This window comes from Dasypus novemcinctus, chromosome 26 (assembly GCF_030445035.2).
Source record: "Dasypus novemcinctus isolate mDasNov1 chromosome 26, mDasNov1.1.hap2, whole genome shotgun sequence".
Classification (NCBI taxonomy): domain Eukaryota; kingdom Metazoa; phylum Chordata; class Mammalia; order Cingulata; family Dasypodidae; genus Dasypus; species Dasypus novemcinctus.
In genome coordinates, this window is record NC_080698.1 from 34,339,348 (window position 1) to 34,362,111 (window position 22,764).

Here is a 22,764-nt window from a genome sequence, read left to right on the forward strand (position 1 = left end):
CCATTTCATATAAGTGGAAACAGACAATATCTGTGCCTTTGAGTCTGCCTTATTTCACATAATTGATGGCTTCAAGATCCCCGCTTGTTGCATGTGTCAAGACTTCATTCCTTTTTACGACTGAGTAATATGCCATTGTATGCATGTGCTACATTTTGATTATCCATCCATCTGCCGGTGGACACTTGAGAAGTTGGTTCATCTTCTGGCTGTGGCGAATAATGCTGCTGCTGTGAACATTGGTGTACAAGTGTCTGTTCAGGTTGCTGCTTCCAGTTCTTTTTTTTTATGGTTAATTTTTTTTTATTGACTTTGTAATAATATTACATTAAAAATATATATATGAGGTCCCATTCAACCCCACCACCCCCACCCCACCTCTCCCCCCCCCCCCCCCAGCAACACTCATTCCCATCATCATGACACATCCATTGCATTTGGTAAGTACATCTTTGGGCACCTCTGCACCTCATGGTCAATGGTCCACATAAAAATATGGAACACTTCCCGAATTTGCGTGTCATCCTTGCACAGGGGCCATGCTAATCTTCTCTGTATCGTTCCAATTTTAGTATATGTGCTGCCGCAGCGAGCACTCCAGTTCTTTTATATAATATTGCAGTCTTTTGGGGAAACAAACATTAAACGAGTAAACGTAATAGCGGGTGACACTATGTGCTATGCACTACCCTTGGTGCATTGCACGTACTATCCCATTTAATCCTCACAACAGCCTCTGAGGTAGGAAAGACCTTATCGTTACTTTAGAGAAGAGGAAGCAGAGGTACAGGAAGGCTACGTACATTGGCCAAGGTCACAACACTGGTCGGTGGTAGACTCATGACCCAAATGCTGGTGATCTGGCTCCCAAGTCTGCATTCTGACCCACTTCACTTTACTGCCTTTTATACTAAAGGATCTGACAAGTCCTGCAGTCAGCACTGGCTACATAATCTGTGGGACCCAGACCAAAATGAAAACATGCAGCCCTGCTGGTAGGGACGTTAATCTCCCCTTCCCAAGAACCATGGCAGGTAGGTAGCCCCCAAGAGATTGTGACCTTCATGCCCAGACGCACTTGGAGCCTAATTGGGGTTTGAGAGATGCCCCACCAAGTTGCCTGCCAAATGCCCTGTGACGCTGCCAGATCAGGGTGGGAATGGCTGCCCCCTTACTCTACCCTGAGACCCCAGAGAACATGTGCTGGACCCCAATGCTTGCCACACCAGCATCCAGTCCCCCCACTGGGGGCAGAGGATGACAACAGGATGCAGGCCTCCCCTGGCTGATGGGACACTGTCATCGATGAGGGTGGCAGTGGTCGCAGGGCAGAGGCAGGAAGGGGGATGCCAGGTGGGTCCTGGGGCTCCAGGGAGCAGGTAGCCAAGAACCCGTCCCAGGGAGGTGATGCAGGTTGAGGCTCCAAGTCCCCAGTGCATGCTCCATTGTCCTGTTCGACTTCACTTACAAAACACAACTTCAAAGATAAAAATCATTAAAATGTCAGGACAGTGACCACCAAGCACTAACCCCCTGCTGACACGGGCCCTGTGAGGCTGACACCCATGAAGGTGGCTCCATCTGCATTAAAAGGAAGTCAAGAAATGGTTGGACTTGCTTAGCACAGCTCTTCGCACTTACATCATCATGGAACCCTTTTTGGGGCTAACAGCCCATGGTGCTAGAGTCCCTTGGACCACCCTTTATGAAATGCTACATCAACTCATGCAAACCTAGAAATAGCCCTGGAGTCAGGAAGGGCCAGGGTTATCACCACTTTCCCCTGAGAGAGAAACTGAGGCATGGAAAGGACAGTTTCATCTGAAATATGGTGGTGGCTAAAAGACAGAGCCATCTCTGCAACCCAAGACTCCAAATCCAGTGTGCTTTCCCCGCCAACGTAGCAACCCTCCCATCCCTCCAAAATGCTTTCCACACCCTTTGATTGTCACTCAGGAGAGGGCTGTAATGTTGGCATAATGCCAACCTGAAGCTAACTTTTATTAGGAAATTTTCAGATGGGCCAGGAAATTAGAGACCAGCAAATTAGTTTAGTCATGGGTCTAGTTTAAGGAGTTCTTTATGGTCTCTGAAAAAGCCTTTTTAAGCACAAGTTGTTGGAAGCATTCTTTTGGTGCCTCAAAGATGCCCTGTTTTCCTGAGCATCCGAAGGTCTCCTCAGGGAAGGCCTCCACTAGACTAAGAAGAAACTGCTGGCTCTAACGATACTAGAGCACACCACAACCCCTGCAAGGGTGGCAGGCAGCCTCCGCGAGAGCGCCAGGGATCCTGCAGCCGGCTCTCTCCATCCCAGTCATGTTTTTTTTTTTAAGATTTATTTTTTATTTATTTAATTCCCCTCCCCTCCCCCGGTTGTCTGTTCTCTGTGTCTATTTGCTGCGTCTTGTTTCTTTGTCCACTTCTGTTGTCGTCAGCGGCATGGGAAGTGTGGGCGGTGCCATTCCTGGGCAGGCTGCTCTTTCTTTCGCGCTGGGCGGCTCTCCTTTACGGGCACACTCCTTGCGCGTGGGGCTCCCCTACGTGGGGGACACCCCTGGGGTGCACTCCTTGCGCGTGGGGCTCCCCTACGTGGGGGACACCCCTGCTTGGCACAGCACTCCTTGCGCGCATCAGCACTGCGCATGGGCCAGCTCCACACGGGTCAAGGAGGCCCGGGGTTTGAACCGCAGACCTCCCATGTGGTAGACGGACGCCCTAACCACTGGGCCAAGTCCGTTTCCCCATCCCAGTCATGTTGTTGCTGCATTCCAAGAAAGTACCTTGCTTCTCCTCACCCCAAGACCTTTGCATATTCTTTGTCCTCTGTTTGGAGTGCTCTTCCCTCTAGAAAACTCATCCTTCAAATCAGGTCCTCCAGAAAGCCTCCATGATTCCTAAATCAGAGTCAGATCTTCAGTTTAGACCCTTATAGAAATTTGGAGGCGTTATCTAGCTCATAAGAATACATTTATGGAGCGGAGGTGGCTCCAGTGATTGGGTGCCTCCATTCCACCTGGGAGGTCCTGGGTTCAGTCCCCAGTACTTCCTAAAAAGCAGACTGTGAGTGCAAACAAGGGGGGAGAGGGGGTGGTAAATAAATACATTGAAGTAAATCTTTTTTTAAAAAAGAGGAATACACATTTATGTGTGATTAGCTGATGAGACCTTGTCTCTCCCATTAAACTGTAAGCTCATTAGAGCAGGGATCATGTCTGTATTTCTATTCACAATTCCTAGCACTTAGCCCAGTACCTGGCCCAGAAGGACCCTCAAAAACATTTATGGAATAAATGAAAAAAGAAGAAAGGAAGGAAAGAAAGAAGGAAAAAGGAACCGACTCTCTGTCTTGAGTTAAGAGTCCATGGAGTAAGTTGCAAAAATTTCAAAGAAGTTGATTAAACTCTTAAACGAGGATGACTGTGTAGACAATGACACTATGACAAGCGTCAGAGGCTTTACTGGCTCCGCCTGGCAGCTTTTCACTATTATCGCCTAAGTTCTTATTTTATTGGGACCACAGGATGGAAGGCCTGAGGGGAGTGCAGAAAGTGGGGAGGGAAAAAAAAAAAGAAAAAGAAAGGAAGGAAAGAGAAGAAAAGACAGACAGGTAGGAAGAATTAGAGCAGGGGTGGGAAGGAAGGAGGGAGGGAGGGAGGTGCAAAAAAGGGAGAGAGGGAGGTGGATGGGAGGGAAGATGGAGAGTGGGAGGGAGGATAGAGGGAGGGAGAAGAAGAGGGAGAGGAAGATGGGGGGTGAGAGAAGACGAGACAGGGAGGATGAGAGAGGAAGGAATAGCTCACTAATTCTAAGTGAGGAGGGACAGCAAATAACACAGCATGATGCTGGCAAGCCCAGCACGGAGCGCCACCACACCCAGAAGATGCCATGCCATGAGCCCATGCCAAGACAGTCCATCTGGCTGGAAGCTGGGCAGAAAATGTGACCTGTAGGAGGAGCAAAGGCCTTAGACAGGAGGCACACTCCTATCAAGGGGGAAAAACCCCCACAAAGATCCAGGCTGATATAGGGCGGGGGGGTGGAAAGAATAGGGAATGCATCGCCCTCTTCTCTGCATGGGTGACCACGGAGTCCCCTCACCACCTTGGGGCTTCAGAGCCTCTGTTTCCCCTCTGGTTATGTTGACAAGTAGGAAGGGATGTTGATTGCTGTCACAGCAAAATGTGGTCCAGTGTCTGGAGTTTCCCTGGCATGATTAATTCATGTTCTGAACAAACGAACAAGAATGTGCATTGTTGGAGCATTTGTCGCCCACGTGGGGCGGGGATCCGGAAACTGGCGTTGAGCTGTCAGCAAGCCCCCAGAGGCACAGACCTCTCACACTGATGGAGAGTCTGCAGATTTGGGTTCGGGTTGGGGAGCCCAGGAGGAAAGCAGCATTGCCCTCTGTTTTTACTGTTAAAAATAATAAGCATGCGTGATGCCTCTGGGGGTGGAGAGGTTCCAAGCATAGCATCTGTGCACCTTGGATTAGGTTTTTCGAGCAAGGAGGTGTTTACAAAAAGATAGGCGTACAAGTGGAGACCATAAAAAGGATTAATTACCAAAAGGGAGGGGGTATTCCAAATAAAAAAGCAACTTGACAGGTGAAAAGTCTAGGGAAATACCTGAGAGGAAAAGAAGAAAACGTTTCCACCAACCCCACCCCTGTCCACCCAGGCCCCGGCAGCTTGTTCAGGGCTGGGACTCACACAAACCTGGAACCGAAAAGCCCAGAGTTTCAACGGCTTCAGGCATGAGTGGATCCAGGTGCTCGAGCATTGTCCTCAAAACTATTTTTCTCTCTCTGCCTCTGTACAGGCAGGCTCTTGCCACACGGCAGCCACACCTTCTTTTCCCCAAGAGTTCCCCCGAAAGCCTCAGCTCTGGGTCTTCATGGCCAGCCTTGGGCCATCTGCCACGCACAGAACCAGGAATAAGGGATCAGTTATGACCCCAAAGAGCTACTAGCCAAATGGTGCAGAAGGGCTGTTGCGCAGAGAAAAAGAACTGATGTGCCCACAGAAGCTGTGTGGATAGTCACTCGCTGATACTCCCAACCTTACCATCCAAGAATTTAAATGCAGACGCTGGCTGCTGGAGAGGAGGCTAAGGTCTGTGCATAGGCTGGTTATTTCCTGGGACAGAGAGAGCAGGGTGAAAAAGATGCCTTCTGGCTGGTCTTCCTATGGAGTTCCTTGGCAAATCCATCCTGGAAGAGCTGCCAGACCTGGAAGGAGGCATGTAAAGACTTTACTAGAATGCTATTCATTCATTCAACCATTGCTCTCTCACCTCTTTATCCTTTAACCCTCTGCCATCTGGCTCCTTCCTGTGTCTATCAGGGAAACTCTCCTGTGAAAGTTGCCAGTGACTTTTCTCTTATTGAACCTTGTGGATAATGTTCTCCCTTTCCTTCCTGGTCTCTCAGATATGATACTGTAGGTGCCTATCCTCTGGAAACCTGCCTTCCCCATCCCTTCCCGCCTCTTCTCCTGTATTAGTCTGCCAAAGGGGTGCTGATGCAAAATCCCAGAAACTGGTTGGTTTTTATAAAGGGTATTTAGTTGGGGTAGGAGCTTACAGATACCAGACCATAAAGCATACGGTACTTCCCTCACCAAAGTCTGTTTTCACATGGTGGAGCAAGAGGGCTGCTGACGTCTGTGAGGGTTCAGGCTTCCTGGGTTCCTCTGGGCTCTGTTTTCTCTACAAGGTCAGCTGTAGACTATGAGGCTCTCTAGACTTTGCCTCTCTCCAAAAGGTCAGCTATAGACTATCAGATGAACAGCTCTGTCTCTCTCCCTGGGGTTTCTGCCATGTCTAAGGAGCCGTCTCTATTCCTCTGTGTTCTCTTGGCTCAGGTCCTCTCTTCCCAGGGCTTGCTTCTTCCTGGGCTCAGGGTTCCTTTCATCCTGGGACTAGCTTCTCTTTCCTCTGTGTGCTTACTTCCTGGGGCTCCAGCTTAAGATTTCAGCTTCAAACTCCAACATCAAAACTCCAACATCAGAAAACCCTCAACTCCATCCTTTGCCATGCCTTTTATCTGTGAGTCCCCACCAAGGGATGGGGACCCAACACCTTAATGATGTGGGCCAATCAAAGCCCTAATCGTAACTTAATCATGCCCAGATACAGACCAGATTACAAACATAATCCAGTATCTATATTTGGAATTCATAACTTTATCAAACTGCTACATCTCCCCATCCTCCTGGTGAGCATGTCCAATCCTGTGGCTTAAGTTCCCATCTCTCCATTGGTCCCCAATCCAGATTTATAGCCCAGATCACTCTGCTGGTTTCAAGAATCCAAGCACCTACTAGAACCTCCACTTGGACATTCTTCTGGCAGCTTGACTCAACATGTCCCAAAACTGAACTCAGCAGCCATACCTCCAAGCCTCTTCCTCCCCCACTGTTCCCTGGCTGGGTGCCTGGTACCACCATCTACCACTTGTCTAAACCAGAAACGTGAGACTTGGCCCACATCCAGTCATTCATTAGGTCCTCTGAGACATCCGTCCATTTCTCACCATCCCCACTGCCCCCTGGTGCAGTACAGAACCCCATCATCTCACCATCAGGATTTCTGCCAGCAACATCCCAACTGGCCTCCCACCTCTCACCTGTCCCACTCCAGTCCGTCATCTACCCTGAAGCCAGACGGATCCATTAAACACAAATCTGATCATGTCACGCTCCCTTGTGTAGCTTCCCTCTGCCCTTAGGAATAAGTCAAACCCCCTGATGGCACTGAAGGCCTGATTAAAATTCAGGCTTTCCTTACCCCTCCAGCCTTGCCTCTTGCTCTTCTCTCAAACTACACCCCTGCCTACTGGACTGCTGGCTTCCACGTCTTTGCATAGGCTGTTCCCTCTGCCTGGAGTGCCGCCCTCCTGCCCCTTCCCTTAGCTTCTCTCTTTTTCTTTTTCTTTTTTTTTTAATTTAGAAGTCTTTCCTTTTTTTTTTTTTTAAAGATTTATTTTATTTTTTATTTATTTAATTCCCCCCCTCCCCCGGTTGTCTGTTCTCTATGTCTATTTGCTGCATATTGTTTCTTTGTCCGCTTCTGTTGTCGTCAGCAGCACGGGAAGTGTGGGCGGCGCCATTCCTGGGCAGGCTGCACTTTCTTTCGCTCTGGGCGGCTCTCCTTATGGGGTGCACTCCTTGCGCATGGGGCTCCCCTACATGGGGGACACCCCTGCGTGGCGTGGCACTCCTTGCGCGCATCAGCACTGCACATGGGCCAGCTGCACATGGGTCAAGGAGGCCCGGGGTTTGAACCGCGGACCTCCCATGTGGTAGACGGACGCCCTAACCACTGGGCCAAGTCCGTTTCCCCTCTTTTTCTTTTTAAACATTTATTTGTGCTCCCCCTCCCCTGCCCTGCTGTTTTTGCTGTATCCATTCGCTGTGTGATCTTCTGTACTTATTTCTCTTTTTGTCTTCTCTTCTCGTCTTTCTCTTCTAGGATTCACCGGGATTTGATCCTGGGGACCTCTGATGTGGAGAGAGGTTCCCTGTCAATTGCACCACCTCAGTTCAGTTCCTGGTCTCTGCTGTGCTTCAGTTTGACTCTCCCCTTCGTCTCTCTTTTCTTGCACCATCATCTTGCTGCGTGACTCACTGGCACAGGCTCTGGCTTACTGCATGGGCCCTCAGCTTGCCACACGGGCACCCACACATGGACCCTCGGCTCACTGAGCAGGCACTCGACTCACCACATCAACACTTAGCTCACCACATGAACACTTGGCTCACCATGCAGGCACAGGCTTGCCACATGAGCACTGGCTTGCAGTGCAGGCACGCTTTCTCTTCTTCTTTTTCCCCAGGAGGCCCCAGGGATCAAACCCGGGTCCTCTCATATGGTAGGCAGAAGCCCTATCACTTGAGCCATATCGATTCCCCTGTAGCTTCTCTTACATACCCTCAGTCCTCCTGTTATGTATCACTCCCGCCAGGGTGCAGAATCAATCCATCAACTCTCCAGGGAAGATGGTGGTGGCGTGCAAGTTCTTGATGGAAAGGAACGATCGTACAAGGAGAAGGGAGATATAGGAGAAAACTTTAAACCAATAGAGACCTTCTTTTTGATACTCATTTTTCAAACTCAAATTTATTAAGATCTTACCCTGTGTCAGCTGCAGCTGTGCTGGACACTGCGGTATACCAGCAAACCAGACAGACACATAGCTTACCCTTTAGGAAATTATAATCTAGTTGGAAAGATAGATCCTAGATGAATAGTTCAACAAAATTCTGTCCTAGCCCAAACCTTCTGTGGCAGATTGTATTTTCCAAGAATGGCTGCACCAGTATATATTGCAATCGATAGGCTCTCTTACAAAGTGACTGGAACTTCTCCAAATATGGAGGTCTTCATTCCTTCCCCTTGAAATGGTTTTGACCAACAGAATGTTGTGAAAGTGGCACTGCAGGACATTCTAGGACAGATCATAAACTGCAAGGGAAGTGGAAGTGGCTCAACTGACAGAGCGTCCGCCTACCACATAGGAGGTCCAGAGTTCAAACCCAGGGCCTCCTGACCCGTGTGGAGCTGGCCCATGCGCAGTGCTGATGTGCGCAAGGAGTGCCCTGCCACGCAGGGGTGTCCCCCGCATAGGGGAGCCCCACGTGCAAGGAGTGTGCCCCACAAGAAGAGCCACCCCACGTGAAAAAAGCACAGCCCGCCCAGGAGCGGCACTGCACACACAGAGAGCTGACACAGCAAGATGATGCAACAAAAAAAGACACCGTTTCCCAGTGCCGCCAGATAATGCAAGCGGACACAGAAGAACACACAGTGAATGGACATAGAGCGCAGACAACAGTGGGGAAGGGGAGAGAAATAAATGAAAAATAAATCTAAAATAAATAAAAATAAATAAAGAGCAACAAGGAACAAGGCTTCCCCTCCCCTTCCCCCTTAGAACTCAACCACCATGTCGTGAGAAAGCCCAGAGCACGCGGGGAGCCCACAACCCCCAATAAGTTCTCAGCCCACAGGCAGCATCGACCTTCAAACATGTGAGTAGACAAGGCTGTCAGAAACAGTCAGCTCCAAGCCTTTGCGTCTCCGGCCAGGGTCCAGACGCCATGGAAGAGAGAAGTCAGGTCCATTGTGCCCTATCAAATTCCTAGTCCTCAGAATGCATGAGTGTAATAAGTGGTTGTTTCTTGCCAACAGGTTTCGGAGTAATTTGATCTGTAGCCATGGTAACTATATTACCTCTCTAGGCTTCCTTGCAAAAAAGAGCGCTGGACTTGCAATAGCAATGAAATCAATTCCCATCTCTGCCCCTTCGTAGCCGCTGGCCTCACTAACTGTGTGAACTTGGGCATGTCATTTCCCGTCTCTGGGTCTTGGTCTTTCTATGCAAAGATAGGGGGATGGGGATGGATGATTTTTAAGACCCCAGGAAGCCTGAAAATTCTACCAACAGAGACTTATTTATGGAATGATCCAATTAAAACTGTGTCAATTCATATGGCAAGAGGTGAACTCCTTAATTGAAATTCCTGATTTTTTTTTTTGTCTTTCTAGGAGGTGAACTCAACTAAAGCCATTAGGAAAAAAAAAAAAAAGGTCTCCTAATGCATAATTCATGAAAGGAGAGCAGGTTTGACCCAGCAGGTCATTTGGAATAAAAAAATGCATAAAAATAAAATATGTTCTCTCTCCCCTCCTCCTCCCCCATCCCTTAAACCAGCTAATGGAAGGGAAAGAGTGAATTAAACTGGAGTTGGGGTCAAAGGTTTAGCTGCTTCATTCCGGAATGGTCATTCCCTACAGTTGCTCTGGTAAGGATACACAGTGCAGGGAGAGACTGCAGATGTTCTGGCAGATTTTGTCCCCACCCTTGCCCTGAGAGCTCAGCCTCGCCTTTTTCCCTTGGGAGATGATCTCACCTTCTAATGGCCTGTCCAATTAGAAAGCATATGAGCCCAATGAGAAGGCACCCTATCTGCTTCAAAAGCTTTGGGGAAATTCCCCAAGAGGCTAACCTGCTTCACAGAGGCAAAGGGAAAAAAAGTAGACAGCCTGTAATTAGTATAATAACCTGTTCAGATTCCACCTGCCTGTGATTTCCCCAGATTGTTCATCCATTCATGTATTCATTCACTCAGGCAACAAATATTTACAGAGCAGCTGTGATGTGCAAGCCCTGGTGATATGACAGTTCCCCCAGAAGGAGATAACGATTTGTGTGCAAGCGATTGATTAAGGAAATGCTCCCAGGGGCAGCGGGGGGAGAGTGGGGGAGCAGGACAGGGACGGGGAGATGCCAAGCAAAGGTGTGATGTCAAGCAAAGACCCTGCCTCAGCTTGATCCTGCAGGGAGCTCTGGAGAATAAAATCTGCCCCAGCAGTTGTCCCAACTCAAAGCAAGAGAGCTGGCCTTTCATACTTCCACATCAGAGAGTCATTGACAAGGGCTGCCCTGTGAGGAATGTAAATTCCCAGGCACTTCCAGCTCTCTGCATATGCAGGCAAATTAGCTCCAGTGACTCCAGCCTGAGAGCAGTCCTTCAAAAAAGGTGTAGGCCATTAGCAGCTAAACAACATAGAAGCCAGGGCAGGGGCAGACATTTTTATACTCTGCCATCCCAGATATATTAATGATATTTCACCTTACAGTTGCAAAATGGTTGCAGTTGCTCCAAGCATCTCACCCTCTCACAACAATAACCACAGGCAGGAAGGGATGGAAAGGAAGCTAGCCTTCTCTGTATCTGACTTATTAGAAGATTTCTTCCAGAAGCTGCCAGCACACTTTGCCCCAGATCCTATTTGCCAAATGTGGATCAATGAACACTTTTAAAACAAAGACTGCCAAAAGGTGACGGGATTATCATGAATGGCTTCCTAGATCCTGACATCTTGCTCACTTGCTTGATACCTGGTGGGTGCTTGTTAGCAAGGAAAAGAGGAGAGGATGGCTTTTGAGTGGGCAATTATCTGTATCTGTTGCACTGGCCAAAGGAGCACCACACTCTCGGAGGTGTAGTGATTGGTTCAGGAATGGGCACGTTACTCAAGTCATGTCAATCAGAGTTAATCCTGGGACTTTTGCTTTAGTCACCGGGAAGAAGGGGTTACTCCTTCCTGAAAGCATTTGAGGCAAGAGCTGTCGCAGCCGTCTTGGCACCACAAGGAACTTGAGAATGAAGCCAATATAAGGAGGAGGATGAAATGGCATCGAGAGAGAGCCAGACCAAATCTGGAGGACTTATTCAGAACCCCTGTATACAGACTAGCCTGGAGCTTGGGTGGGGGGTGAGGGGATCCTTTTTTTTATTAATCCGATTTAGGTTGGGTCTTCTGTCACTTGAAGCTAAAAGATTCACAAGTAATAGAAGTGGTGAATGTGGCAGACCCAGCCTCGGCCCCGAGGAGGTTTGGAGTCAAATGGGGGAGGCAGCCACTGGACAAAGAATTAAAGTGTAGTCTAGGCGACAAAGGAGAGGTGTGGAGGATTCCCAGACCACATATATGAAGGGCCAGCCTGGCCCAGGACTCTGAGAAGTCTCCCTAAAGAAGTGTGGATTAGGCGGAGATTCAAAGGGTAATGCCTGTGTTTTCCAACTTCAGCGTCCAAAGCCACCCCTTCACTTCACTGTTGCGGCAGGGAGCAGGTGCACAGTCGGGGAGCCCACACTGTTCCATTGTCTTCTGGGCACACAGGTCTCGGCTGATCTCGCTCCTCTCCCAAGCACTCCTCACTCTTTCATCTATTCTTCCAACAATCTAATTTGTTTTTTTTTTTTAAAAAAAACAAAACTGCCAAGAATGATCAGATTTTCCCTCCATTCCTGTAAAAGCCTTTAGTTCTGGAAAAAGATTATGATTTCTTTCATGCTCAGGAGTGTTTTCCTTTCTTCTTAATTCCTTCACTCGCTGTGAAAATCAGAGCAGTCAATTAGGTCTTGAGGTAGAAAAGGGATAAAAGGAACTCCCAGCCGAGTGCCAGTCAGGTGCTGAGAGGACCTGTAATGGGCAGGTCCTCCAGGAAATGTGGAACTTACCCACGTCTCCCCAGAGAGAAAAACCACTCACCTCTCTGTCCTAACCTTACCATGGATGTTTGTCCCTTGGCATCATTTGCTTACTCAAAAGGAGAAAACTGATTCAAATGTCCCAGCGCCACTGTCTCTTTTTTTTGGGGGGAGAGGGGGCGGGGGGATGGGGGGGAAGAAGATGCAAAACGGTCCCTATTTGCAGATGGCACAATTGCATACACAGAAAATCCAAAAGTATCATATGAAAAATTATTAGAAGTTATAAATGCATCAAGCAAGGTCACAGACACAGGATCAAGATGTAAAAATGGGGAAGTAGACTTGGCCCAGTGGTTAGGGCGTCCGTCTACCACATGGGAGGTCTGCGGTTCAAACCCTGGGCCTCCTTGACTCATGTGGAGCTGGCCCATGCGCAGTGCTGATGCGCGCAAGGAGTGCTGTGCCATGCAGGGGTGTCCCCCACGTAGGGGAGCCCCACAAGCAAGGAGTGTGCCCCGTAAGGAGAGCCGCCCAGCGCGAAATAAAGTGCAGCTTGCCCAGGAATGGCACCGCACACACACAGAGTTGACACAGAAAGATGACACAACAAAAAGAAACACAGATTCCCGGTGCTGCTGGTAAGGATAGAAGCGGTCACAGAAGAACACACAGAGAATGGACACAGAGAGTGGACAACTGGGGGATGGGGAGGGGAAAGGGGAGAGAAATTTAAAAAAAAGAAAAAAAAATTTTTTTTTAAGTGTGAAAATGAATTTCATTTCCAAACACTGACAATGAACAATTTAAAAATTAAGTTTAAAAAGCAATTTCATTTACAATGGTATCAAACAAATAAAAACCTAGGAATATATTTTGCAAAAGTAGTCCCAGACTTGTACATTGAAAACTGGAAAACATCATTTTGAGAAATTAAAGACGACCTAAGTATATGCGATGTCACCCCATGTTCACATACTGGAAGACTCAACATTGTCAAGCTGGCAACACTCCCCAAATTGATTTTTTTTTAAATATACTTTTTAATTTTTAAAAAATATATTTAGATTATACAAGTGTTACATAAAAAGTACAGGAGATTCCCATATGCCCCGCTTCCTGCCCCTCCCACATTTTCCCACATCAACAACATACTTCATTAGTGTGGTACATTTGAACACATCTTGGAACGTTGCCACTAAGCATGGATTATCATTTACATTATAGTTTACACTCTCTCCTGCACAATTTTGTACATTATGACAAGATATATAATGGCCTGTGTCTGTCACTGCAACGTCATTCAGGATAATTCCCAAGTCCCGAAAATCTGTTTTTCCCTCTCCCTCCCCTCAGAACCTCCAACCACTGTCTCTTACTATCTGTGTGGTCTCCAACACGTGTCTGAGCTGCAGTTTCCTAATTTGCCACATGAAAATAACAAAATCTGACTGATTTACCTACATCAGAGAGTTTGGGGGACAGCAAAGGTGATATTGTTGTTAGTGTGCTGATAAGTTCTTCCATCAGCTCAGGATCTGCAATTACACACCTTCGCCCAGCAGTGGTTGTCAGGTCCCCATTCTCCATCCCCAAGCAAGGGGACCAAATCTCCCAGTGTCTGCCACCACAGCCTCCACGGAAGGTGCTGGACGAACGTGACTTGTTCAAGGGTCAGGACTGTGATTGGTCGCACTGGGTTGGGAAGGCTTGCATTTAAGGGCCATGGTTTCCATTGCTTAACACCCCGTGGCACTCAGTGGTTGAGTGCCGGCTTCCCACATATAAGGTCCTGGGTTCAACCCACCACCCCGGGACCTCAAACAAGCAAACAAACAAAACACCACCATGTAGCCTGCTCTTCCAGACCGCCTTGGCCACCTTCACCATGATCCCCAAACCAAGGCACTGGGCCACTGGAGGATTATAGCCCTAGTAGCCCCACTACCCTGTGTTGTATGTGAGTCTCCCCTGCATCCCAGCTTCATGGCACGTGATAGGACAGGTGTCCTCTGGAATTGGGTCACCCAACTCGGGGCGCTTCCCAGCTGATATTTGAACACAGCACTCTGACAAACTTTGCAATCACCATGAGGCCAGTGGGCCCCTTGACACATCAGGACATACACTGAGGCAACACCAGGCTGGTGTGTAAAATTAGGAGTCAGTGGGCAGGGCCTGGCCCCAGGGCTGTAACCAGCAGGCTGAGTGCCCTGGGGCAATCTTGGTCTTCTCCGCTCAGCCACCACCGGCTTTAAATGGCTTTCGAATTCATCACCCAGAGTTGTTTCAGAGTCCACGGTCTGGTGGGGCTTGGGTGGGCCCCTGGGCCCTGCCTGTGCACTCCCACCACCCAGCTTCAGATCGAGCCCCTCTATCCCGTCATGGTTTCGAATTGGGATTCTGGGTAAGGGCTTGTTTGCAAATAGGTTTCCAAGAAAGGGAGGGAAGTAGGCAGGGGACAATTGGGCTACTGGGTTGCCAGAGCCTGTTCACTTTTTTTTTTTTTTTTTTTTAATTTTTTTTTTTTTATTTTTTATTTTTTTAAAGATTTATTTATTTAATCCCCCCCCTCCCCTGGTTGTCTGTTCTTGGTGTCTATTTGCTGCGTCTTGTTTCTTTGTCTGCTTTTCTTTCTTTGTCCGCTTCTGTTGTCGTCAGCGGCACAGGAAGTGTGGGCGGCGCCATTCCTGGGCAGGCTGCACTTTCTTTTCACGCTGGGCGGCTCTCCTCATGGGCGCACTCCTTGCGCGTGGGGGCTCCCCCTACGCGGGGGACACCCTTGCGTGGCACGGCACTCCTTGCGCGCATCAGCGCTGCGCATGGCCAGCTCCACACGGGTCAAGGAGGCCCGGGGTTTGAACCGCGGACCTCCCATATGGTAGACGGACGCCCTAACCACTGGGCCAAAGTCCGTTTCCCATGTTCACTTTTACATTTGATGACTCTCCTATGGCTGAGAATCTCAAACACATTTTGTTGTTGTTGTTGTTTTAATGACTTCAAGGAAATGGACAAAGTCCTTTCACAGCCGAGACAGAGTAAAGGGATCTGCTATTTCTTTATCTAAAAAATTCAAGATAAAAGATCCTGTAGTATGCACACGGATCACCTGGGTTGGGGGGTGGGGGGGTTGGAATCCAGAATCCTGAGCCCCTAATCTGAGAAGAGAAGCTTTGAGGCTTGGGTCCAGGAATTGGGGCTTGGGTTCCCCGCTCTGCAACCTGGAGCTCACCAGTTAATCTGATGATCAGCCTTCTCAACAGTCCAGTGGGTGTAATTATCTGCATACCTCCGGGTTGTGAGGATTAAATGAGTTAGTAAGTGGAAAGCGCTTAGAACAGTGGCTGGCACATATTCCATGCTCAATAAATGTAAGGGATAATTAATATGACGGCGGAGTCCTTCCTGCAGCTGCATTTAACAAGCAGCCTGCAGGAATCTTACGTGGGTGATTCATATGCAAATGATCCAAGGCCATACCTCGAGAACCTAAGCTCTGCAGGTACCCTGGTCAAGATTCCTCACCTGCAGGCAGCTGCTTTCCCTTTTAAAAGAAGCAGGGAGTAGGGCGCTAGTGCAGCACCAAGCCATCCACGTGTCTGAAGAAGCGTCAGCTATTTTTCCCTCAAATGGAAATAGCTTGTTATTCTAATTAGGCATATAATACATGCTAATTCTGCCAAAACATGTATGTGTGTGTGAGTACATATCAGAAAGGTCAGAGAGATAAGAGAGAAAAAAATAAGATAACTATCAATAAAAAATCCCAACCCCAGAGAAAACAACTAGTCGTGGGCTGTTTCTAAGCCGACCCCCTCCCCACAGACATGCACACACAGGTACACTCACCAATATTTTTTTTTCCGTTATCACCTTACTTCCCTGTAATAATGTGAAAGCAACATCTTTGTACATCAATAAACACAGCCCTGAGACATTCCTTTTCAGTCTGCTTAGTATTTCAAAGTATGTATATAACCAAACTCTGCTCATCAGACATTTTGGTGATTTCCTTTCTGGCCAGGCTGACAGCGATCCCGAGAAGATCCTAGCCACAGGATCGCGGGGTGCTCCACCTGTTGGGTAGCAGCGAACGGGCTTTATGTTTTGCACAATGAATGTCTCCCCCAGAATGCTGAAAGTGCTACCCCAGCCCGTGCCCAGGGGCTGCTGCTAAAACTGATGTGGGCTACGGGTGGGAGGCTCTTTGTCTCTTCAGAGATCACCTTAACCTAAGCTGCCTGTCCAGACTTGTGGGTGTGGGATGGTGAGAGGCTGCAGTCCTGCCCTTGGTGACCATGGCAACGACTCCAGTCCCGGGAAACGGTTTATCAATGCAAACTGTATAAACTTTAAATAAATATTCAGGGAAAATGCAAGCCAAATGTGCTAAAAGCTTATCTAGAGTGTATGAAGTCCATGCTAAAAGCTTACCTAGGATATAGAAGATATATGCTAATTCAAGCCTATTGAGAACTGAAACAAAAGGACCATTTGGCCTTTTCTCTCTGTATAAAAGGAACTTGAAAGTCCTGTTCCGGGCTAGAGTTAGAAACAGAAAGCTCCCTTCCTGCCGGCCATCAATAAACCATTTTTCCTTCTCAAAATCATTCCTGAGTCCTGGCCTTTCTATACGCAAAGTGTTGAACCTCTCTCAAATGCTACAACAAAACGAACTGGTTAGGGACCATATTCTCTGGTCAGAGGCACCGGGTTCAAATTGAGCTCTGACTTTGGGCAGCTGATTAACCTCTGAAGGCCCCATCTCCTCATCTGTAAAATGGGTGTAGTGGCAGGGGCATCCCCGGGGGTGGTCCTGGGCGTTCTAGAAGGCAATGTCTGGGAGTCGTAGCACAGTGCCTGGCACCTCCTAAGTCTCAGGCACTTAAGAAATATGTAGTGGATTGAAATGTCACTAATTATCTTTGCACACCAGTCAAAATTCCTCAGGATAAGTTCCTAAAGTCAGGAGGGCTCCACTTTTTAAAAATTTTAAATTCATCCTATCAAGTTGCCCTCTGGAATCTGCGTACACCCACGAAATATAGGAATTTTGATTTCCCCCTCACTCTCACAGACGCAGCCAGGGACAGTGGGTGCTGACACGCCCCTGTCTTGTGATGGGAACGAGAGGGACTGCAGTAGTGGAAACACCCAATCAGCTTCCCGTGAATGGGAGAGCGAGATGGCAGGGGTCCCTGGGGCGCTGGGTCTCTCTGTGACTCAATGACATTAGACCTTGGCGTCACGTCTGCCAAAGCACAGCAGTGGGATCATTAGGCATCTCCACCGCCAGCCCTTCCCACCCTGCCTCCCTCTCGGGCGGGGCTTCTCTCTCAAGGGGCGAGAGAAACAACCGCAACCAGTGGGACCCCTTGGCAGTGAGGGGCGAAGGACTGCACCAGATCCTTCTCTGGGTCTCCAAGGGAGCTGGAGGCCAGACGGCCTTCCACCACCGCCCTCTTCTCCCAGCTGTGACCAGCTGGGTCTATTTTTCAGCCGCCAGTGGCTAATTCCTGGATTACACGTTTTAAATTGATGTAATGTAATATCCAGAGTGTAAACGCCGTAGCCTGGCTCCCAGCAGTGAAGCCTGGGCCATTTCTCCAGGGCTGGAAGATCACACTTCAACCATGTCAGACAGCGCCTGCGCGGCGAAGCCCTGCCATGACGCAAGCCCCAGAAGAGGGAGGGAAAATTCCAGCCGAGAGGTACAAACTTTATCACAACACGCTCTCAGCTCCCCAGGAATTGAAAAATCCGTTCTCAGGCACGTTCCTTATATGTATGGAGAAAGGACGGGGAAATTTCTTCCCGGTGGTGTGACATTCTCCCCTGAAAGTTTTACCCCAGGGTCCATTTAGGAAAGGGAATTTGAGGATCATAGAAAAAAGGGAGCTATTTTTCATTTTCTACAGCAACTTAACACCCACCACCAAATAACTCAACCCACAGAAAGGCCTTTGTAAAGGCTGCTTTTCATTTCTTTCTTACCTGAAGAATAACGATATTTTCCCCAGATTAAAAAAAAAAAAAATTAGGCACTCAGAGAAATTCAAGTTTTAAAAAAAAGAAATTATAGTAATATAATAATAATCATAATAGCCATCATTTATGAAGCACCTAACACGTTCTAGGTGGGACTCTATGCACCTCACATTCTTAAATCTCAATAAAACAATAGCCCTATGAAGAAGGCAAGACTATCCATATTTTACATGTGAGCAAACCAAGCTTAAAGAGGCAAAGCAACTTGATCAAGACTGGATAATGTTTTTCTAACCTTTTGTTAAAGTATACATCAGAAAAGTACACACATTATAAGTAAACAGCTGGATGAATTTCACCAAGTGAACAAACACATTTATGTAACCTAGCACCTCGTTCAAGAAACAGAACATCGCCAGCTCCCCCAAAGCCCCCCCCCCCAATCTCCTCTCCTGCCCCTGCTCACTCACTAAACCCTGAGGGTAACCACTGCCTCGACTTACACCACAGACTACTTGGGGCTGCTTTAAGAGTCACATCAATGGAATACACCATATGTCCTCTTTGGCCCATCACTTCCTTCCGGTAACATTGTGTCTGTGAGATTCACCCACATTGTTGCATCGCGTTGTAGCTTGTGACCCTTTTGTGTTCACTCTCATTGCAGCATAGCATTCCCTGATAGGGTTATCACTCACTAGCTGATGGGCATTTGAGTTGCCATTTGGTGGCTCTTACAAATGTCATGGCTACGCACATGCTTGAATATGTCTTCTGGGACACAGGTATGCATTTCTGCTGAGTATGTACCTAGGAATGAAACGCTCACCTTCAGTAGATTCTTCCTAACAGCTTTCTAAAGTGGTTGTACTGGGAAGCGGACTTGGCCCAGTGGATAGGGCGTCCGTCTACCACATAGGAGGTCCGCGGTTCAAACCCTGGGCCTCCTTGACCCGTGTGGAGCTGGCCCATGAGCAGTGCTGATGTGTGCAAGAGTGCCCTGCCATGCAGGGTATCCCCCGCGTAGGGGAGCCCCATGTGCAAGGGGTGCACCCTGTAAGGAGAGCCACCCAACACGAAAGAAAGTGCTGCCTGCCCAGGAATGGCACCACACACACAGAGAGCTGACACAACAAGATGATGCAACGAGAAGAAACACGGATTCCCAGTGCCGCTGATAAGGATAGAAGCGGTCACAGAAGAACACTGGGAATAGACACAGAGCAGACAACTGGGGGGGTTGGGGGAAGGGGAGAGAAATAAATAAATAAATAAATCTTTAAAAAATTAAAAATTAAAAAAAATAAAGTGGTTGTACCAAGTCACACTCCCGCCAGCAGCATTTAAGGATTCTGATTGTTTTGCTGTCTCACCAAGACTTGGTATGGTCTTTTTTACTTTAGCCATTCTGCTGGGCAGGTGATGGAGAACTTTAGGTCAAGGAGTTGGGTACCAGACCCAAGTGTGTTTGACTCAGTGCCAGCCGGTGTCTAGCAGGTGGTAGCTGCTCAAGGAATATTTGCCAGATTCACTAACTAATGACCCCAAAAGCTCATGGTGTTTTCTACCTCAGTCCCAGATTCCTACAGATCCCAGGTCCCAGCTTCTAACAGTCTGATGTAACAAACATGCTTAGTCTGTAATCTCACCATTAGTTGTGAAAAGCCGTAGCAACCTCTGAACTGACTTGGGCCACAGGCTCAGCCAGGGTTGTGGAACCAGGAAATGCTGACCTAAGACAAATGCCAGGAGCAGCGCCCGCCCCTCGGCTGCCTCCATGCACAGGTAGAAGAAAAGTTCCTAGAGCAAAGTTTGCGGGGGAGGGGAAGCCGGGAAGTGGGCAAGGAGACTGTGCAAACAACCAATGCAAGATTGTTGGGAAGAGAGGAGGTGGGGTGTTGTGACTTGAGCACCAAGTCTGGCAATTCCTTTGCAAACCATGTGGAATCATTAAGGCAATTTTTTTTTTTTCCGATCTTCAATTCTCCCCTCATAACAGGATTAAGGACAATTCTATTAAGAAAAATAATTGCCCAGGGTCTGCTGCCCCCAACTGTGCAAGGACCGAGGGCCTGCCTCCTTTTGTCCCTTCTGCGCTAACTTGCCAGCAAGTCTGGGGAAGGAGTGACAGCGGTCATGTTAGCATTCTTGATGCTTACTCTGTTCCAGCGCCTGCGGCGAGCACTTGCCTGTGTTACTTCCTGTAGTCCTCACCTCAGACCTACCAGGCAGGACTGTACTTATCCCCATTTTCAGTTGAGGAAACGGAAGCGTGGAGAAATAATGTTGAAAGATCAAGCAGCCGGTTAGTAAGTGGCAAAGGAGGGACTTGAACCCTGGTGTTCCAGTTATCTACTGCTCGGTAGTGAATTACCCCAAAACCTACTGGAGCAAAACCACCACCACTCGGGCAGGACCTGCCCCCCACGGCATCGATGGAGGTCACTTTCTGGTATTTAGCTGGTGGATCGGGAGGGTCCGGGGCAGCTCCCCTTGCGTGGTGATGCCTTGGGGGCGATGGCTGGAGGCTCTGTGGGCACTTGGCCCCGAGTGCCTGGATGACCCACCCGGGTGTGATCTGTCCCGAGCCGCGTCTCAGGGTAATTGCTCTCTTACAGAGCAGCTCAGGGCTCTCGGAGAGAGCCCCGGGAGAGCACATGGAAGTGGCTTTAGGTGGGGCGGGAACCTGGCCCAGCATGCTCCCACTGCTTTGCATTGGTGGGGGCAGTCGCAGGTGCCCCCAGATTCAAGGGGAGAGGCGTGGACTCCACCTCCCTCTATGGGAGCAGTGTTAAAGATCTGCAACTGACTTTGACCTACCACATTTTGTCTTTGCTGGCATCCAGGGTCCTCAGCTTTAAACATGAGCTTATGTCACTTCGCTGGCACTTATTGAGCATCAGCTCTGTACTAGCAAATTTACAGATTGACATATCCTGTTGTACAGAAGGGAGGGAGGGAGGGAAGGAGGCACACATTTCACCTGTTCTATGTCCAAAGTTACATGGCTAGTGAGGGTCAAAGTCAAGATTCAAAGTTCCTGTTCTTTCCCCCCCATCACAATCCCTTCTTTCTGGCTCCATGAACCCTTCCCCTTGGCAAGTCTGAAACTATATTTTTCCCAAATATGGCCCTGGGTATAAAAGTCAAGGGTATCCCTTGATCCTTCACCCTTGCCTAAAGAAATTCCACTTTCCAGAAAGAGCTCCCCCTAAGCTGGTGCTAAAAGAGTTTTCTTCCCTTAGCAGGCGCTGTGGTTTGTTCAAAGGGAGATGAGCAATTATAGTGATCAGCTCCAATGGCAAAGAAGATTTTCTCCATCTGTCCACCATTAAGGCCCAATTCCCTCAAAAGACTTAGTAGATATTGAAATTACAAATGCCATTCAGAAATGAAAAAAATATATTAGTCCAAATGGCTCTCTGATACAGTGGGAACTTTGAGGACATGCATGCAAGGCATAGAAAACCGCTGACGAAACCAGCGAGCTGGCTGCGTGAGAACGCTCATCCTTCAGACCCTGGCATGACACAGGAGCCCCTGCCTTTTCACACACTGTTTATTGCTATAATATGTCAGCATGGGTAACAGAAAGCAGGCAAGGAAGGCTTAATTATAAAAAGGAATCTTTTCAAGACACTTTAATTCCCCCATTTTTTTTTCCTGACAAGAACTCACACACATACACTAAAATGTGAACCTAGTTTAATTTGGGGCTTTCAAAATTACTGCTTACGTGATTACTTAATCCCCCTTGGTTCAGTCTTAGAATTCCAAAAATTTCTGGCTAAGATCTTCTTTTGCAGGAAGCGGTAGAGCAAGGAAGTTGAAAAAGTGCAGGCTGCAGCGAGAGCCTGTTTGTGTGGGATTCCTGCCTTCACCTGGCAGAAGCCGTGGGCAACTTACACCCAGTGCCTCAGTTTCCTCACATCTAGAATGGAGAGAGCAACAGAACTTCCCTCCTAGTTGTTGCAGTGAAATTAAATCAAACAAATAGGCAAAGACCTTAGCACAGTTTGTTAAATATTAGCTATTTTTGTAGCTTATTATCGAAGTAGTCCAAAGAGTTCAAACACCTGGAATCCCATGTACCACATGTGTGTCCCTATTAAAATGACCAAGTCTATATGATTCCATCAATCACTCAAATATTGGTTTAAAAAATTTTGTTTATTATGGTAAGTTTTAAATACAGAAAAGTAGACAGGAAAAATAAACACCACCTATTATACAACCACCTACAGATAAACATAGTTAACATTTTGGCCTATGTACTTCTAGTTCTTTTTGGTGTATGTAAATATACTAAAATCCCACCCCCCCACCCCTGATAAAGTTCTTGCTTTTTCATAACTTATTGTATTTGCTACTGATATATCATGAATGTAGTCACATGTCTTTAAATATTCTTAGACGGCATTATGTTTAACAGCTGTGTAGGCTTCATCTGTTAGTCATTTAACAGATCCCCAGCTGTTGGGCATTTAGGTTGCTTCACACATTTTGGTGATATAAAAACACTGAAATGAACATTCTTGGAAATAAACTGTTGTGCACTTTCATTGTCTATTTCCTTTGGATAAACTCTTAGAATGTTTAGGTCAGAGCTATGTACACTTTTAATTTAAGGTTAAATGAAGGACCATATCACACTGAAGAAAGGTGCCTTGCTCCCCCAAGTTGTGAATGAATATACCTTTCCCCTATATTTGCCACCTTTGAGCATTCCTTGCTCAAGTCTTTCACCAGATGTTTATTGGGTACCTACTGTTTT

General features: G+C 47.8%; 1 non-coding gene across 1 annotated transcript; it reads right to left on the reverse strand.

Annotated features, from left to right (window-relative positions):
• Nucleotides 1-489: 489 nt before the first annotated feature.
• LOC111763615 (U6 spliceosomal RNA) lies at nt 490-596 on the reverse strand. Its single transcript, XR_002796453.1, has one exon. It is a non-coding gene; the product is annotated as a U6 spliceosomal RNA (small nuclear RNA).
• Between the last annotated feature and the right edge of the window lie 22,168 nt (nt 597-22,764).